This window comes from Helianthus annuus, chromosome 1 (assembly GCF_002127325.2).
Source record: "Helianthus annuus cultivar XRQ/B chromosome 1, HanXRQr2.0-SUNRISE, whole genome shotgun sequence".
Taxonomy (NCBI): Eukaryota; Viridiplantae; Streptophyta; class Magnoliopsida; order Asterales; family Asteraceae; genus Helianthus; species Helianthus annuus.
This window is the reverse complement of record NC_035433.2, coordinates 83,878,508-83,887,141: the sequence shown is the minus strand read 5'-3', so window position 1 is coordinate 83,887,141 and position 8,634 is coordinate 83,878,508.

Sequence of the window (8,634 nt, the reverse complement as noted above, 5' to 3'; positions counted from 1 at the left end):
GCTCCAGTCGTCTTCTCCGGCGTCAGCGGTATCTCAGGCGGCGGTGGTGGGTTAGGTCGACACAAAGAGGTTGTGATGGTGTGAGAGAAAGATGTGAACGGTGAAGGTGTTAAGATGTGTTGTGGTTGAAACCGTGATGGAGGTCTCGTTTATATAGCCTCCATAACTCTCGTAAGTTATGGAAATGATTTATGATGGAGTTGTATGTGTATCGATATAAGCATAGGTTCATGATTGGAATTCGAAATGGAAACGCGTAATTGATATTTGTTTCTAGAAATCAGGAACCGAGAATCAGCGAAAAAATGGAAGCTTGCTGTTTACGTGTTTGGGCGGCAAAAATAAAGGTGGCGTTCGTTTCATGGAATGGAATGGAATGGAATTAGGAAGTTTTTCTTTGTAAAATTGATCTTGGTTGGGGGAGGGAGGAATTTGAAATCCCATGAATTTCTTTAATCAATGAAATTTGTGACTATTTCAACATTCCTTAGAAATCCTTCACTCTAATGAAGGAATGGAATGGAATGTTGAAATAGTCACAAATTTCATTGATTAAAGAAATTCATGGGATTTCAAATTCCTCCCTCCCCCAACCAAGATCAATTTTACAAAGAAAAACTTCCTAATTCCATTCCATTCCATTCCATGAAACGAACGCTACCAAAAAGGATTTCAAATGTAATGTCTGTATATATATTAAGTCTTGGTTCGTGATTGTATGTAAAATCGGAAACGCATAATAGATTGAAATCCCGATCAATCAGAGAAATCAGTAAAGAAGGAAAGTCTTAAAAGGAAACAAGGTGTGTCAATGTTTTGTTTTGGCGGCAAAAATGGGATCTGGTTCAAATCTCAAGACGTGCATAAAGCTAATTAAGGTAAGTACTCTATCAGCTCCTATTAGGAGGATAAACCGGTTAAGTCTCTCGTGTTTGATTGAACTGAAGGTCGCGAGTTGGAGTCCCATAATGGCCTCTTCCCTTAAAGAGGAACCCCTTTTTGTCTGTTTATGTTTTAAATTTACGATTTGATCCCTGAGGTTTCAATAACATGTCTAACTGGTCTAACTGAGTTTTATTCTTGGTTAAGGCACTTATTAGGATTATTATCAAACTTAGTTATCTAAGTTTCTATTAAATAACTAACCAAGTTACTAACTTAGTTAACTTTATTAACTAACAAAAATGAATTTTTATTATTTATATATTTTTTAAACTTATTTATTTTAATTAATTTTATTAATTTGTTTAATTATCTAATGAATTCTATAATCATTTGTTTTAACCAAATTTTGGGTAATTCACTGAATTAACGTACGAATTCCCGATTTTTGTACGGATTAGGGTAATCTCTTGGTACGAACTTGTTTCGAGAGCTGGAATTAGAATATCTTTCCACTGCTTTCACATGTTTGAAATAGTTTTAACGTGTTTTCAAATGTGATAAGTCGCGCACACATAACATAGAATTATAACATGAATATGCTCAAAATAAATGCATTTTCATTATGATTTCAAGTCTCGGGTTACAATTTGAAACAAAATAGGATATAACGAGAGTACAGATGTCTAATTAGAGAAAGTACAATACGACTAGCTATAATTAGAAGGTACGAAAATGCGAAGTGTTACAATATTCCCCCACCTCGTCCTGGGGAGGGTTCATCGAGGCAGCAGCCTACTTTTGTTCCACCTGTATCGTCATCTGTTCCGTTCATGTCTCAGTTCCCTCACACTACACCATCTTTTGTACCTTCGGGCGAGCCGATTCTGTGGTCTTCGCCCAATGTTTTGCCGTTATCAGACCCGTATCACCCGTTCCATGTTGGATACACTACAGAGGACATACTTACATCCCTGCAGATGTAGCAGGATGCCCTGAGTCATAGAGTCGGGGAGTTAGAGATGACTCCACGTCCTCCCCCATGTCACTGTCAGACTTCTTTTGCCGCACCACACGCTCCCCTCACGCTACCCCCTGATTCGGATGTTCGTTTCCTTACACCTGAGCAGCAGATTGCCTATTTGCTGCGCGTTATTCATGCCCTTGAAGAGGATTGGGTGCACATGCGCCGTTTACTTTTCTCTTATCTTCCTCCTCCTCCTCCGCCATCAGCGTAGCTATATTTTGGTTTAGTGCAGGTAGATTGTTTTTGGTGAGAAAGTCGCAATTGGGCCAGCAGTCAAAGACTTTTGGAAGACCACAGTTTTGTATATGATTAGTGTAGACTGACTTGTATTTTGGGGGTGATGTAACCCTCTGATCTTATTTTGATGTATGATGTACTGTAAAACATGTAAAACTAAATTGTGGTCATGATTAATGAAAGCTCAATGGCAACGTTCTCACTACATGTTTTGTTGAATTATTTGTGTTATATTATAACATGGGATGCTATGTGTAATGAGGTTGATGGATATTATTATATAAGCGTATTTACCATACTTACTATGACCTGGCCAATATGATCATCTTTTAGAAGATGCCTCCACGACGAAACGCACACCTGCCTACTACTGAGGCGGAACTCCAGGAGCTAATTGTCGCATCTATAGCACAATATGCGGCCTCCCAAGCAGAAACAAGCAGGAATACTTCAAACAACAACAACAACCCACCCAATGGTAATGTTAAGTCGCTTGAGACACATTACGTTACATTTGGATACTTCTTACACATCCTCTAATGCTGATTGTTAATCATGTTGCCTGTACAGGCTGTACCTACAAACAATTCCTTGACTGTAAGCCCTTAAACTTCGACGGCACTGGAGGTGCTGTTGCCTTCGTCAGGTGGGCAGAAAAGACAGATTCTATTCTAAGGATGAGCAAGTGTGCTCCCGAGCAACAAGTTATATACATCTCAGGGCTGTTTCTTGATGGTGCCCTGTCATGGTGGAATCTACAAGTGCAAACATTGGGAGAGGTGGCGGCATATGCGTTAACATGGAATGAGCTGAAGGAGCTCATGAGGAAGAAGTATTGTTCGCGGGCTGAGATACAAAAGCTAGAGACGGAATTCTGGAACATAAAGATGGAAGGCCCAAAAATAGCCGAATATGTTCAGAGGTTTCATGATTTGTCCCATGTGGTGCCATACATGGTCACGCCCGAATTTAAACGCATTGAGCGTTTCATCTGGGGATTGGCACCCCAGATCATGAGCATGGTAACCACGTCCAAGCCTTCAACGATTACTGAAGCCATTGATCTCAGCGTGGCACTTACCGAAGAAGCCATTCGGTTGAACAAGTTTTCAGTTTCTGAACCAAAGAAAAAGGAGACCCATGTCGAATCCTCAGGGGAGAACAAGAGGAAATTCTCGAACGGTAAGAAAAGTACCGGTAGTGCCAGCAAGAAGAGGGATACAAACCCGCCAGCTGAGGTAAAGACTGGCAGTGAACAAAAAGGGAAAGGATACATGGGCACTTTGCCCAAGTGTGATTTATGCCAACATCATCATACTAGCCGGTGCAGACTTAGCAAATGTGAATCATGTGGAAGGATGGGTCACTCAAAGGACACTTGTTGGGTTGGTACGGCCCGTGGTGGCCAAAGGGGATATGGAAACAACAACCGTGGAGGTAACGGGAATGGAAACCGCCCACAAGGAGGGAACGACGAGAATGGTAATCGAGGAAATTTTGGAAATCAGGCTGGAGGTGCGAATCGCAACCAAGGCAATGCGCAAGGTGGAAATGGTAATGGGAATGGTCATGGACCAGGTTGTTTCAACTGTGGAGACATGGGGCACTTTAAAAGGGAATGCCCAAAACTGAATCAAGCGCAAGGAAGAGTCTTCAACATTGGAGCAAGGGAAGCACGCCAGGACCCGAATGTTGTAACCGGTACGTTCCCTATAAATCAACGCTTTGCATCTGTTCTGTTTGACACTAGTGCCGACTATAGCTTTGTATCGTTAGAATTTAAGAATATGCTTGGGTTAACTGCTAGTAAATTAGACATTCCATACTCAATTGAACTGGCTAATGGAAAGCTAGTTGAAACAAATGAAGTCATCAGAGGATGAGTAATCGAGCTGGGAGAACATGAGTTTACACTGGATCTACTGCCAGTCGAGTTGGGAAGCTTCGACGTGGTAGTAGGGATGGATTGGTTATCAAGCAACAAACCCGAGATTGAAAGTCACGAGAAGACCATTCGCATCCCAATGGCGAATGGAGAAACCATTGTGGTGCACGGAGAGAAACGTGATACGCGTTTGAGGATCATTAGCTGCCTGAAAGCTAGAAAGTGTTTACGGAAGGGATGTGTTGCTTTCTTGGCACACATCGTGGATAAAGAAGTCGCTGAGCCAAAACTAGAGGATATTCCAGTCGTAAAGGAATATCCTGAAGTCTTTCCAGAAGACTTGCCAGGATTGCCGCCACAAAGACAAGTCGAATTTCGCATTGACTTAGTTTCAGGCGTCGCGCCTGTAACTAAGGCCCCTTACCGACTTGCGCCTTTGGAAATGCAAGAATTGTCGACGAAACTTCAGGAGTTGTTAGACAAGGGATTCATCAGGCCAAGCTTCTCGCCTTGGGGAGCTCCAGATTTGTTTGTCAAGAAGAAGGATGGTAGTTTCCGCATGTGTATCGACTACCGGGAGCTGAACAAGCTGACAATTAAGAATAGATATCCTTTGCCGAGAATTGATGATTTATTCGATCAATTACAAGGTTCAAGTTTTTACTCAAAGATCGATCTACGATCAGGTTATCACCAGCTGCGTATTCAAGAGGAAAGTATTCCCAAGACTGCTTTTAGGACTCGTTATGGACATTACGAGTTCCTGGTTATGCCGTTTGGTCTGACAAACGCGCCAGCTGTATTCATGGATTTAATGAACAGAGTTTGCAAGCCGTACCTCGATAAGTTTGTGATTGTGTTCATTGATGACATTTTGATCTACTCAAAGACGAAGGAAGAGCATGAGCAACATTTAAGAGCCATTTTAGAGCTACTTAAAAAGGAGAAGTTGTACGCAAAGTTCTCAAAATGCGAGTTCTGGTTGCGCGAAGTCCAGTTTCTTGGTCATGTGGTTAATGGAGATGGAATTCATGTGGATCCCACAAAGATCGAGGCAATCAAGAATTGGGAGACACCTAAGACGCCAACCGAGATTCGACAGTTCCTAGGATTGGCCAGTTATTATCGAAGGTTCATTGAGGATTTCTCAAAAATCGCTCAACCTTTGACCTCCCTTACGCAGAAAGACAAGAAGTTTGATTGGGGAGACAAACAAGAAGAAGCGTTTCAGTTATTGAAGAACAAAATTTGTGACGCACCGATCTTATCTCTACCCGAAGGCACGGACGACTTCGTGGTGTATTGCGACGCCTCGCATCAAGGTTTGGGATGTGTACTAATGCAGTGTCAGAAGGTTATAGCGTATACTTCTATCCAGCTGAAGATCCACGAGAGAAATTACACCACGCATGATTTGGAATTGGGCGCAGTGGTGTTTGCTTTGAAAATCTGGCGACATTATTTATATGGCACGCGATGCACAATTTACACGAATCACAAGAGCCTACAGCACATTTTTGATCAAAAAGAGCTTAACATGAGGCAAAGACGCTGGGTTGAACTATTGAACGACTACGATTGTGAAATCAAGTATCATCCAGGGAAGGCGAATGTGGTCGCCGATGCCCTGAGTCGAAAGGAAAGGATCAAGCCCATAAGGGTTAGGGCTTTGGAAATGATCATACAAACGGACCTCTCATTGAGCATTCACGTCGCGCAGAGAGAAGCTCTTAAAGAAAGAAATATCGAGAATGAGTATCTCCGTGGGATGGAGAAGCAATTGGTACCAAACGGGGAAGGAACGTGGTGCTTCATGAAACGAATTTGGGTACCTTTATTTGGTGGTTTGAGAAAGGTTATTTTTGATGAGGCTCACAAGTCACGGTATGTTGGTAAATGAAAGGAGATGTTGCGATGAAAGGATAAGATGTACCAAGATCTTAAGGATTTCTATTGGTGGCCAAGAATGAAAGGCGATGTTGCGATGTACGTTGGTAAATGTTTAACTTGCGCCAAAATGAAAGCCGAATACCAGAAGCCTTCAGGTCTTCTGCAACAACCTGAAATACCCAAATGGAAATGGGAACAGGTTTCCATGGACTTCATAACGAAATTGCCAAGGACGCCCAAGGGCCACGATACGATTTGGGTGATAGTAGACCGTCTAACGAAATCTGCACACTTTTTGGAAATCAAGGAAAAAGACAACACGAGTAAACTTGCTGAGATATACATGAGAGAGATTGTTGCACGACATGGAGTGCCTCTCTCAGTTATCTCAGATAGAGATGGAAGATTCGTGTCAAGGATTTGGCAATCCTTTCAAGAAGCATTTGGTTCTCAGTTAAATCTGAGTACAGCATTTTACCCGCAGACAGACAGAGCGAACGAACGATTCAAACGCTAGAAGACATGTTGCGAGCTTGCGTTATGGACTTAGGTGGGAGTTGGGACACTCACCTACCGTTGGTTGAATTTTCGTACAATAACAGTTACCATGCAAGTATCCAAGCCGCACTGTTCGAAGCTCTCTACGGGCGTAAGTGTCGATCACCGGTTTGTTGGGCCGACGCGGGTGATAGACAACTAGTTGGTCCGGAGTTTGTCCAGGAAACGACAGACAAGATTGCACAGATCCGAGAGCGCATCAAAGTGGCTCGTGATCGACAAAAGAGTTATGCGGACCTAAGAAGGAAACCTCTGGAATTTGAGGTAGGAGACATGGTTTTATTGAAGGTTTCACCCTGGAAGGGTGTGGCACGCTTTGGAAAGCGTGGGAAGTTGAACCCCAGGTACATCGGTCCATTCAAAATTCTGAAAAGGGTTGGTTTGGTAGCATACAAGTTGGATTTACCTGCTAAACTTAATGGCGTTCATGATACATTCCATGTATCAAATTTGAAAAAGAGTCCAACTCAAGAAACAGTTGTCATTCCTACCGACGAAATTCATGTTGACGACACACTCCACTTTATCGAAGAACCTGTTGAGGTTACGGATTGGAAACTTAACAAGACACGCCGGAGTAGTGTCAAACTCGTCAAAGTTCGATGGAACGCACAACACGGGCCAGAATTCACGTGGGAACGTGAGGATCGTATGAAAGAAAAGTACCCACATTTGTTCCCCAAGACCCCTGCAACTAGAAGCAGAACCTAAAATTTCGGGACGAAATTTTCTTAATGGTGGGAGAATGTGACAACCCTCACAATTATAGGTACTGTACAATTAATTAAATTTAATTATGTGCTTAATGACTGTGCTTGATTACAACTGACAATTTAAACTGCTTTATGATTTTTGTATCATACATACATATGCATCATATTTCATACTATCACTCCATTTATTACACATAAACATTAGTGACATACTTGATGCACAAGGCACAGTTAGCACACTGAACGCATGATTCAGAAACATGCTGACAATACCAGCACATAGACAGACTATGTTTTTAAGGCCAGTATGAGCCAGGGAGGGACAGGATATTACACTAGTATGGAGTGTAGGGAAGTGAGGACCATAAAATTGCGTCACCAGGTGATAGTTATAGTGCCGAGAAGTGCCTAAAACACAATTTAAATGCAGAATTCAGCATTTATTAATAAAATTCAGCACTGTAACATACTAGTAAAGTGCAAAAATATGGCAGAATGGTCCTGTATACTTTCCTAAGTTCCGGGGATTAATTGCATTACAAATATATATATATAAAAGACAGTTTAAGGAATAATTAAACACTTTAACGGAGCGGTATCCAACCGAATAACCGGACATTACCCGGGACACTAAAATTTTGCCAAACACATTGTCTATTTATTTCTTGGCTAGTTATGATCCCCGTTCACCCTAACACCCACTAAAAATCAAGTAAGTAACAAATGGAAGTTTATACTTGAATTCTAACTAACCATTACCACTTAGTTGCAAAATTTTACCCTTAACCCCCCTAACCGAATTCGGTCCCGTATGGACCCACCCCAACATTTTTGCACCATGCCTCAATCTTGCTCAAGATTATATCTTATTATTTTATTAGATTTTACTTGTAGAACTCATCAAAATATATGAAGTGTCTATATAAGCATGGCATGAAGATCACCACCATACTTCACATTATCACACTCTCTCTTTCACTCTCTTCCCTCCCTCTCTCGGCTCACTTCAACCGCCACCACCACCACCACCATTTCACCACTATCATCTTCCATTTTCAAGTCTTATTCAAGGTTAGAAGGCTATTCAAAGGAGCTTGCAACTTGTGGAACCTCAAGAAGCTTCATACATTGCTTTTCACCATCATCTTCTTCATCTTTTCACTAGAGATTCATCCCGAGCCTTTGTCCTAGTAGTAAGATCCTTGTTACACTCTTGTTCATCTTGTTTCATAGTTAAAAGTTGTAGTGAGATGGTTATGTTCAAAACACTAAAGAACAAGAACACTAAGAAGATGAGCATAAAACTTTACATGAAACATTACATGAAAGTTACTTGAAAATGAAATGTTGATAGTATGATGTTGTAGTGAACATGTTGTTAGTATTATGATGATTCTTGATTGCGTGATGTTAATCACCACATGATCTTGTTAAATAATGTT